The 11,611-nt window shown below is 35.6% G+C and overlaps 1 non-coding gene across 1 annotated transcript; it reads left to right on the forward strand.

Annotated features, from left to right (window-relative positions):
• Nucleotides 1–9,326: 9,326 nt before the first annotated feature.
• On the forward strand, nt 9,327–9,433 carry LOC145091167 (small nucleolar RNA R71). The gene has a single exon (XR_013702054.1). It is a non-coding gene; the product is annotated as a small nucleolar RNA R71 (small nucleolar RNA).
• Nucleotides 9,434–11,611: the final 2,178 nt, after the last annotated feature.

Genomic DNA, 11,611 nt, shown 5'->3' on the forward strand with positions numbered 1-11,611 from the left:
AAATGCAATCATAACCTAAGTCATGTGTCAAAAGTAAGGATAAGCAGAAGAGTAGATCTAATGTCAAAGTACTCAAAAAACTAGTCAAGAGTATGATATTGTTGATCTAAATTACCTGTAATCATGTTTGTACCAAATTATAAAATTCTATAAATTCTTATTCAGTTAGATAAACTTGTTTTTGCTACATCCTCATAAGGAAATTGTTTAAAACATACACAAACCAAACACCATACCTCAAAAATTTAGGTAAATCTACAGTCTCTATCTATGGCCAACTCTCAGTCCACCACAAAGCAACACGTTCCTGCGAAGTAGGCTACAACATCTCCTTGGGGGTAAGCTACATAAAACAATATATAAAGGTTAATGTTATGGTATTTTCTCATAGTAAGTTATAGATTATAAGGTAAACCAAGATACATACATTTCTAACATCAAGAATACGTTCACAATCAACGGTATGTAAACGCCTCATCCTAGGGTATGCAATTGCCCGAGGGACCACACCTGGTGTAGCGGTACCAACTATCTTACTATTAGGGAATGTCTCCATGATCCAAATCTAAAAAAATAAAAGGTAAAAAAGCTAACTTACATAATAATGTTACAATATTTGTTGCATAAAAACTATTATGAAACATATTGCACATACCTTAAATGCATAGACAAATCCATGCATAGTATATATACGTCTACTGCCAATTCTTAGTTGGGTGGGGTTCAAATGCCCCTCACTCTTCTCAAAGACTATTTGTAAGTCAAATCCCATATTACTCTACCCCATGAGTACCTATGTCAACAGTTACATTTAATAACTATAAATAAAAAATATCATTTGATATATATATATATATATATATATATATATATATATATATATATATATATATATATATAACTTTACACATGTTAAACTCGTCTAAATTAGAAACGAGTGTAAGATATTCCTCACTAACTAACTATCAAGGGTATTTGTCACAAAATCCTTACTCTAACGTATACAACAGGGAGACTCACACATCATGTGCATCTTATAATTAATGAAGTGAGTTATTGAACACATAAATAATGTCAGCAACTTTCACTGACTCTGGAGGCAAGACCAATGGAAATACACATTGTCTGAATTGCATCGAAGATGAAGTAGCCGTGAAATACTCCTTGAACTGCAAGTCAGTAAGAAGGTAGAAAGTTCTCCTGTCAAAGCATACATGGTAGTCGTGTACCAAAAATATAAGCTCCTCCAGGTCAACCCAAGGATAAGTACTAACTTCCTTAGACATAAGGTAATGACATAGTAAAGGGTAACATGCGACACCCATCGACATGTTAACATAAGCACCAAAACAGGATGCCTTAAACATGGCCGCATATTCCCCGACCGAGTTCAGGTATGCAGGTTGTAGTGACAACCGCTTCATATGTTATGTCATGCTACAATAAAAGATATTATAATTAGGCATTTGATTCATGTTTCGAACAAAAATAACTATGTTTTGAGCAACATTCTGGAATACAGTGGTTACATTTCGGACAGACACATTCCCGATCTGTTCCACACATTTTAGAGTTGTTGTACAGATACCACACATGTTCTTGGTATTTCGTGACCGTTTGGATAGGTTCAAAATTATACCTTTTTAAAGATTAATTGTTCTAATGCACACATATACCCACATATAATCCTAAAATAGCTTAAAACTACTAAAATCCGAAGGAACACAATAAATACCTATGTAATCACATCAAGATGATACAAAAAACGAAATTATCTACGTTTTAACCTATATTGACAATTAAAAAAATATAATTACTAAAAAAATCGACACATACCTACAAAACTGAATCTCTTTATAGCTAGAAGAAGACATTGTTTGAGTTTAATGTTGTCTGAAATGATGCTATCCAAAATGAAAGTGAGTGCGAAATGTTATATATAGGGGGATCACATTACCAAGTCGGATCACTTTACCCGTTTATCCATTTAGAATTCGGGTCCGAAATGGGCATTGTGGTCATTTTTTAAAAAACAATTTAAAGTTGTTATTTAAAAAAACAACTAAAAATGGTTAGATTACTCAATTTCCTTTAATTTTTTAATGTTTTTTTATTTTGACACTATATTTTTTAATTCAATATTATATTTTTAATTTGTTCAATTTTGATCATTTATCGGGTTCTCAGTGGATGTGACACTGATTTAGGGTTTGGTGTGTATTAATGTGTATAAAAGTACCTACTAATTTAAATTATTAACCTAACTAACTTAACTAATTAAAATGCACCTAGACAGTGTACCTAGTCGAATTCAAGAAAAGTTTGGGTAAGTCGGGTGTCGATCACAGGGAATGGTTTTAACTAATTAATTTACCTACTATTAAATTAACCTAATTTCCTAGCAAAGTAGTGGTTTTATCTAATTTTGCAAGTTTAGATGAAATTAATTTCCTAACACAATTCAATTAATAAACAAAACACTTCTTTAGTTCGAATCCATTTTCCCTCAATGGTTTATAAATTATTTATAACAATTCTTATTGGCTACCAATTAAAACATTATTAGCAATTCAGTTCTAAATTTACTAATTATCAATTAATTCATGTAGATCTATGTATGGTTACACATAATTTAACACAAAATGAATTTTTGAATAATATTGGAGTTATGTAAGATTGGGTTAACAAACACAAATTATGGTCATAACATGAGTTCTCTAGCACAACCTAATTTATTAACTCAATTCCTTAACCAAGATTGGTTCAATCTTAGATCTAATAATCTAATGTTCACTCAATTACTAGGTGTTCAAATTCATGCAGAATAATGGTCGTTAACTACATTGAATAAGAAGTTTAAGGAATCTAATTATCAAATCAAGCATTCTAGGAATACCAGTCGAACACAAGACATAACCAACAAGCAATGTCTAGATTAATTTAATAAAACCATGAATTCCACCTTCATCTAGCTAACAGAAGCAGCTAGATTTAGGTGGACATACTAACAAATAAACATAAACAAACCATAGTAAAAAACATATTAAAGGTACCAAACTATTAAGTTAATTATGAACTCTTCCTTCTTCCTTGGTATGCAAAACAATTTCCAGACCTTCTCTCCTTCTGATTTTCGACTCCAGAAACTCTCTAAGTCATCCAAAAGTCCCCCAAGTCGTAATGATCAAGAGAATATATAGTTTTCTGAATTATACACGCTCATGTCGTGAATAAGCATGTCTCACGACGTGAATTCGTTGTTATTCGTGTTTGACAAGGAGTCTTCTACACTGAGTTTATCTTCTGGAATATTCCCACTCACGTCGTGAGTCTTCAATCCTCACATCGTGAATTAAGCTGATTTCGTGGGTTTCTTTTTCTTTTATTCTCCAAGCCTCCAAAGTTCCAAGCTTTGTCGTTTTTAGTCCCTTTTCTTCAAAATGCCTTTTATTTGGCTGCAAAGTACAATTTAAACTTATAAGTATCATAATTCAATGCAAATAATCAAAATATGCATAAAAATGTAAGTAATATTGCCTAAAAACATGTATAAATATGGCAATATCAAATATCCTACACTTATTCTTTTCTTGCTCTCAAGCAAATCTAATTATCTTAAACTCAAACTCTTATCACTAACATCACATAAGACAATCCATTTTGAACTCAACCATTATACCAAGACCTCAATGCGCATATTTGTGTCTAAGGTTCCTAAAAACTTCCCCAATCCTAGCTACTTACAATCCTTATGAACCTTCATCCCTTAGTTTATACGACACTCATTTCTGCAACCCTCCGAATCAATCCTCAGAAATCTTTCTCAACCTCAAGGTATTTTTGGTTAAGCTACCCAAGCATACACAATCTAGAAAAATTACAAATTTAGATACCATAATGGAGCTTTTGGAATTCTTCACTTCTTTGATATTTGCTTTTTTGACTTCTTTGAATTCACCACCTTTTTGTTTGATTTTTAATATCTTCAACTTTTTGATTCTTCAGAATTTTTGATCTTCATAATTTATACTTTGATAGCTCCTCAATTCTTCAACTTTTCGGTAATTTCTCTCTCTCTCTCTCTCTCTCTCTCTCTCTCTCTCTCTCTCTCTTTTACATGTATAACTCATTTTTTTTCACTCAAAAACCTACATGCTTAAGCAGGGGTGCGTAACTTCAACCCTTATTAGTTAAAGTATTAGTCTAAGTGCATGACTACATAAGCTCTCTTAGATAGATTTTAGGTTTAGGCTGCAAAACATATTATGCCATATAAACTACTAGATTACCTTTCCATAACTCATGACTTTTCACTAGGAATGGGAAGCCACAAATGTACTAAAACATATGTTGGCTCGGCTAAACATTTGAGCTCTCATCGGATCATCCCATATAACACTAGCAACTTAAGTTCAAATTATCACCATATTTAATTTTTGGATTATTATTTCAAATCTATTAAAAATTTAAATTTACTACTTTTCTAGCAATTTACTTTTTCGACCCCCTACCCCACACTTATTACATGCAATTCCCTCATTGTATGAATAAAATAATTTAAAAGCAATAAATTGGAGAAAAATGAACAGACTCCCCTGGGATAGTAGTGGTGAGATCGAACTCCAAATGTGTGGAAAAATTATGCATCTTGAATATGGACTCTTCAAGTAAGGAACTTGGATTTTGAACACGTGAGATATGTAAATGTGCCGGAAAAATATGGAATCGAGCCTTCAATCTTCAACAAATGCGGTGCTGATCTCCAAAGCATAAAGAACAATATGGAAAAGCATACGCCACATTGCATAGTAGAGGAAACGAGTCATAATAATCTCATAATAATTCCAAGAAGAATGGTGGTGACCCATGAAATAATATGTTTCAATAATCTTCAATTTTTGTGAAACATACTGATTCACGACGTGACATAAAGAAATTCATGACGTGAAGTCGCTAAAACGCAAATTCTGGGAACCATTGAGAACTTGACTCACGACGTGAATAATAAGGATTCACAACGTGAGTACTGGGCAACATAACTTAATTCTGCCAATTCTTCTTTTAAATTTGTGCACTTCAACCCATGTCTTAATTAATTAAGACTCTTCTAAATTCATTATTTTGGACTCTTTCTCTAACTCTATCTCCTCTCTTGACTCACCCCACACTTATTTCAAACTGTGGGACTCGACTCTCGATTCTAGACTATCAGCTAAAGATGTATGAACTTATATCTCGACATTCCTTTCCCGTGACTCCTCTAGCAAATATGAAAATAATACCAAAGGAAGAGAAAAGAAATAACATAATAGCTTCAATAGTTTTACAATCCCAAAACACACAAAACAAACTATTAATAAACTAAAATAAACTAAAGATCAATCATCTTCCTCATCTTCATGTGCTCCACTTGCTCCAGCCCCATCACCCCCTTGGCATCCACAACTCTTCCCATGTTGAGATATACGTGCATTTTGGTGGCACGGTGGGTGGTCTTACCACCCCCATGTGAGAATAGATACCCTCGAGAAGTTGGGTATTATAAGTGACACCCCACGAATGTTATTCAAATATATACCCACACGACTTTGGAATGGGTCGGTGGGTATACCTCCTTAAAATTTTTGAGCTCTCCCCATCTCTCCTCGTGCTCTCACATTTCTTCTCCTAGGACTTGGCTGCAATCATTGCTCGAGTTGCTCATGGGGTTGTTCATCATCACCATCAGTGTGCACGATACCCCAATGTGTCCCAAACTTTGTCACCATGCTCATTGTCTCAAGATACCCCAAATAAAACTCAATTCCCGCCATACAAGTTAGTGACCTCGTAATGTCGTGAATTATCACACTGTAAGATCGGGCCAAATGGGTAACGAAATGACCTCCACATATTGGGCTCCCGGGTCAGGAACTCACTGCATATTCAACCAAGTAATGAGCCAAAAAGTAGGGAATGTTACAACACACCCCCGGTTTCAGAATAGCCCATAAGAAAAACAAATTCAGCTTTGTGACTTTGTCTCCATGTCGCTTGTGGTGGATGGAATAGGTAATGAGCCGGTGAATCAAACGGTGGATGGGTGATTTAATACTACTTTTCGGCGACACACCAGAATTGAACACTCCCGACGCGATATTGCTCAAAAATTCAAGCCCCGATGCTTCTCCCTCATAGTCACGGGCAGCCTCCCGTAAAAACATAGTAAACTCGGGGGACATGGCCCCGTGAGCCTCATATAAACCAATTCTCCACGAAAACTCCACTAAACTGCATTCCCGATATTCCCCGCCTAAATGGAAAACTAAAGCTTGTAGAAAAGTAGGATCTTGGATATTTTTCGTGAAATGCCACGGTGGAGAAAAACTCAACGCACAGCTCCTTGTACACTCATTCTTGAATGGAAAATAGATTGTTCCACCCCTTGCAAGTAAAAGAATACTCGTTCCCCATAAATAATTTTGAAAGAAATGGGTTTAGCCTATCAATGAGTCCAACTTCTCTTAGCCTTTGCCAATTTACTGTCGGAGCAACTGCAAATTCACGATTGTACAACCAACCAAATCGGTTTTTATAACGTGTGAGCACATCCTTCGATATATATGTTGGAAAAACATAAAATGGGTGCAAGTTAGCAACCCCATCTGAAATTTCACGTCTTGGTGCCATTTTCTTAAAGTTCAGATTACGTAAGCAAAAATGAATTATTTGGTGGAACAAGCCGAAATCGGAATAAGGGGAGGGGGGACCAGGAACCGTTCTCACGCCGTGGGGAATAAGAAAGTGGTTTTGATCAAACGGTTTATGTTCTTTATTTTGTGGTCCCGTGTTTCAACATTCACATCGTGAATCCTTAAGAATTCACGTCGTGAGTTTCATGGGCTAATCGGTTGGGCCATTTGATTAACAAGAAGTTGGCTTAATATAACCATTGGGCTAATAGAGCCAGGTCCATAAATGCCTTCTGGACTCACGTCGTGACGCATACGTGCTCACGTCGTGAGTTTGGTTTAACCAATTAATTACTTAACAAATATTTTTTTTGTTTACTTAAAACCTTAATTAATTACCACTTAATTCAGAGACCCCACACTTAATGTTTTACCATTCATAAGATTACTTAGATGATGAGATGATTAATTTTCCTAAAAATTAAAAAGAAAATCAAATCAGGCTCGGGTTTCCTCCCGAGAAGCGCTTCTTTTTTATGGATTCGTGAGTTGGACTCCATGCCTCCTTACGTTGAGTTGTCTGAAGGGTCCATCACCAAGTGAAATTTTTGCTCCTTCCATTGCTTTTTGTAAGCATGAACTCACCGTTTATATGCCTTTTTCGAATTCTTGTTTTTAGCTTTAATTTCATTCACATCGAGCTTTCTTTTGGTCCCTTTATTTTCATGCAATTTGCTGTCTACTTTTTCCTATACTGTCAGTTCCGCAAGAAGTATTTTTCATCCATAACCAAGCTCTTTTCTTTGGAAGTAACCTCATCCTCATCCTCGTCACTCGATAATTCGTCACGTTCCTCGCTTACCCAAGAAGTTGGATTTGTATATGCTATCACTTCAACAAAAAATGGAATGGATGCTCTTGGTTTTGTGCGTTTGGCTAGTTGAATTATCTTTAATTCTTCTTCCATTAACTTCTCTAACTCTCCAAGTTCATCTTCTTCATCAATATTGAAAACCTCACCTTGAACATTACTACCTTGGACACCATCTTCTACTCCAAAAGTTTCATTTTCATCTCCAACTCTCAAAGTGAGCTTGGAATCGCAAATATCAACCAAGGCATCAACAGTATTTAGTAAAGGGCGACTAAGAATAATTGGAACATTGAGATCTTCTTTCATGTCCATTACCACAAAATCAATTGGAAAAACGAATTTCCCAATTTTTACTAAGATGTCTTCTATAATGCCCCTAGGTTGTGTCACTGAACGGTTGGCCATGTGAATGGTCATTCTTGTAGCCTTCAATTTCGGAATATTGAGCTTCTTATAAAATGAGAAAGGCATCAAATTTATGCTAGCCCCAGAATTAGCTAAAGCATATGTCCGCAAATTATTACCAAACTCACATGGAAGAGTGAGGCATCCAGGATCTCCCATCTTCTTTGGTAACTCTCCCAATACAACTTTTGAACTTTGTTCACTAAGAATTACCTTGGAATTTTTCTTCAATTGTTGACAAGTATACATCAAGTCTTGTATGAACTTTTTATAGGCGGGAACCTTAGATAATGACTCAATAAAAGGAGTATTTATTGGAATACTCTTTACTTGCTTTATAAAATCCAAATACTCCCTTTACAATGGACTAAGATTAGCTCGGGACGAAAACGGTAAAGGAGGGCGATAAGCCATAACAGTTGCTGAATTATACTGTTCAGACTGGGCCCTCGTCGTGAGCATAGAAGGCTCACGTCGTGAGTCTGGTGTTTCAGCAGAATTTTTATTTTCAAGATTTGTCTTCTTCGGCTTTGGTGCGGATGGTTTTGGCTCCTCTTCTAATGATTTTAAGAACTCAGAAATCGCCTCTTCTTCAGTCTCGATCATCATGACATGGGAATGAGTCTTTTTATCGGGGAATTGTGAAGATAATTTTTCGTTCACCAAAGTTGTTAGTTGACCAAGTTGAGCTTCGAGATTGTTGATTGATACTTGATGATTTCTTAGTAGGGATTGTTGGTCAATCATCATAGCTTGTTGATCTTTCATCATCTTCATTTGATCTTTCAATACTGCATCAGTATTATCATGCTTTTTCTTAGAAGCTTCCATAAAACGAACTAGCATGTTTTCTAAGTCAACTTTCTTCTCAGCTGGTGGTTGCTCTTTTTGGTAGAAGCCTCGGCCTGTCTGCCTATATTTTTCTTCCTTTTGCTTCTTGTATTCTTCATATGGCAGCCACTCCTTCTTTGTTTTTCTCCCGTCTTCATCATATTTATCCCCACTTGAGTAGCAAACTTGAGCTCTTCTGTTCCCATTATCATCTAAGTGGTAGTCTTTGGTCAAGTGTGGACCATTGTACCTTTCACACCCAACTCTAATAGCATGTATTGTCTGGTCCATCTTTGTCATTTTCCTATCCATAGTATCAAGCATGGCTATTACAGCAGCCATGTCTGCAGATTGTCCACCCCCGCTTCCTTTAACTCCATCCAGCCTTGGATTGTGGTACTCACGAGAATGCTTTGCAAATTCTTCAACCAACTCTTTGACTTCCCCCCAGATTTTGCTTAGTTAGTGGTCCTTGAGAATCAAGGAGTTTCCTCGTCATGACATTAACACCATCATAAAATATTGAGACTTCTTGTTGTATGTTAAGGTCATTTTGAGGACAATTCCTTAACAATCATTTGTAGCGCTCCCATGCCTCATAAAGTGACTCACCCAGATTTTGCTCAAAATTGGTTGTTGTCTTCTTGAGTTTAGCTATCTTGGAAGGTGGAAAAAGTTGTTCTAAAAACTGCTCGCGCATTTGGGCCCAAGTAGTGATTGCACCAGGTGGTAGTGCCTTTAGCCAATCTTTTATAGCTCCTTTAAGGGTGACTGGTAGCATCCTCAATAAGACTGTCTCTCTAGGAACATTTGGGACATTAAAATAGTCTGCTATGTCATTAACTTCATCCAAATGCTTGTAAGCATACTCATGATCCTTTGTAGAAAATGGTACATTCTTGAGTGCAGTAAGGATGTGTCCTTTCAGTTCGAATGGGACAGTTGCAGGAATTGCAGGTTGTATTAGGCCAGGACTAGCATCATCTCTAATTCTCTTTTTGTAAGCTCCCAGGGACATATCCGCAATGTTTGCCATTTCGTTTTTTGGCTCGTCTTCGGTTTCACCTCTATGTAGTTCGAATTCTGGGTCGGATTCGTACTCGGATTCTTGTAGGTTAGATTTTTTATCAAAGTTTTCAACTTTTGATGATGTACTAGATTCTCCCACTTTCTTTCCTGACTTCTTTCCAAAAACTGACTTTAGATCTTTGAAAGGCGACTTCTTTGGTGTTTGGTTCACTCCTACGTTTTTATCCGTCTTCTTGTGAAGGGCCGACTCTGGATCTTCAAGTGGTGGCACCACAGGTGTGTTGGAACCTCTGGTCATGAACTACTACAAAATAAACAAAAATAAAAACGTAAAATTGAACTAAAACCGAAAAACAAATAAAACCGAAAAACTACTGAACTCACGTCGTGAGTTTAGTAAAAAACTAAGCTGAAAAATTAACTTTTTGAAGGTTTTACCCCACAAAAAAGAACGATTAACCTACATCAAATAAATCAATAATTAAATAAGCCGTTCACCGGCAGCGGCGCCAAAAACTTGATGTGCACAAAAGTACCTACTAATTTTAAATTATTAACCTAACTAATTTAACCAACTAAAATGCATCTAGGCAGTGTACCTAGTCGCATTATAGAATAGTTTGGGTAAGTCGGGTGTCGATCACAGGGAATGGTTTTAACTAATTAATTTACCTACTATTAAATTAACCTAATTTCCTACCAAAGTAGTGGTTATCTAATTTTTCTAGTTTAGATGAACTTAATTTCTTAACACAATTCAATCAATAAACAATACCCTTCTATTAGTTCGAATCCACTTTCCCTCAATTACTGGTTTATAAATTAATTATAAAAATTCTTGTTGGTTACCAATTAAAACATTATTAGTAATTCAGTTCTAAATTTATTAATTATCAATTAATTCATGTGGATCTATGTATGGTCACACATAATTTAACACAAAATCACTTGTTGAATACTATTGGAGCTATGTAAGATTGGGTTAACAAACACAAATTATGGTCATAACATGAGTTCTCTAGCACAAGCTAATTTATTAATTCAATTCCTTAACTAAGATTGGTTCAATCTCAACTCTAATAATCTAATGTTCACTAAATTACTAGGTGTTCAAATTCATGCAGAATATGGTCGTTAACTACACAGAATAAGAAGTTTAAGGAATCTAATTATCAGATCAAGCATGCTAGGAATACCAATCAAACACAAGACATAACAAACAAGCAAAGTCTAGATTAATTAAATAAATTCATGAGTTCCAGCTTCATCTAGCTAACAGAAGCAACGTGATTTAGCTGGACATGTTAACAAATAAACATAAACAAACCATAGTAAAAAAAACATATTAAAAGTACCAAACTATTAAGTTAATTATGAACTCTTCCTTCTTCCTTGGTATGCAAAACAATTTCCAGACCTTCTCTCCTTCTGATTTTTGACTCCAGAAACTCTCCAAGTCAGCCAAAAATCCCCCAAGTCGTAATGATCAAGAGAATATATAGTTTTCTGAATTATACACGCTCACGTCGTAAATAAGCACGTCTCACGACGTGAATTCGTTGTTATCCGTGTTTGACAAGGAGTCTTCTACGCGAAGTTTATATTCTGGAATATTCTCACTCACGCCGTGAGTCTTCAATCCCCACGACATGAATTAAGCTGATTTTGTGGGTTTCTTTTTCTTTTATTCCCCAAGCCTCCAAAGTTCCAAGCTTTGTCATTTTTAGTCCCTTTTCTTCAAAATGTCTTTTATTTGGCTGCAAAGTACAATTTAAACTTATAAGTATCATTATTCAATACA

This window comes from Lactuca serriola, chromosome 2 (genome assembly GCF_051521515.1).
Source record: "Lactuca serriola cultivar US96UC23 chromosome 2, Lser_US96UC23_V15, whole genome shotgun sequence".
Lineage (NCBI taxonomy): Eukaryota > Viridiplantae > Streptophyta > Magnoliopsida > Asterales > Asteraceae > Lactuca > Lactuca serriola.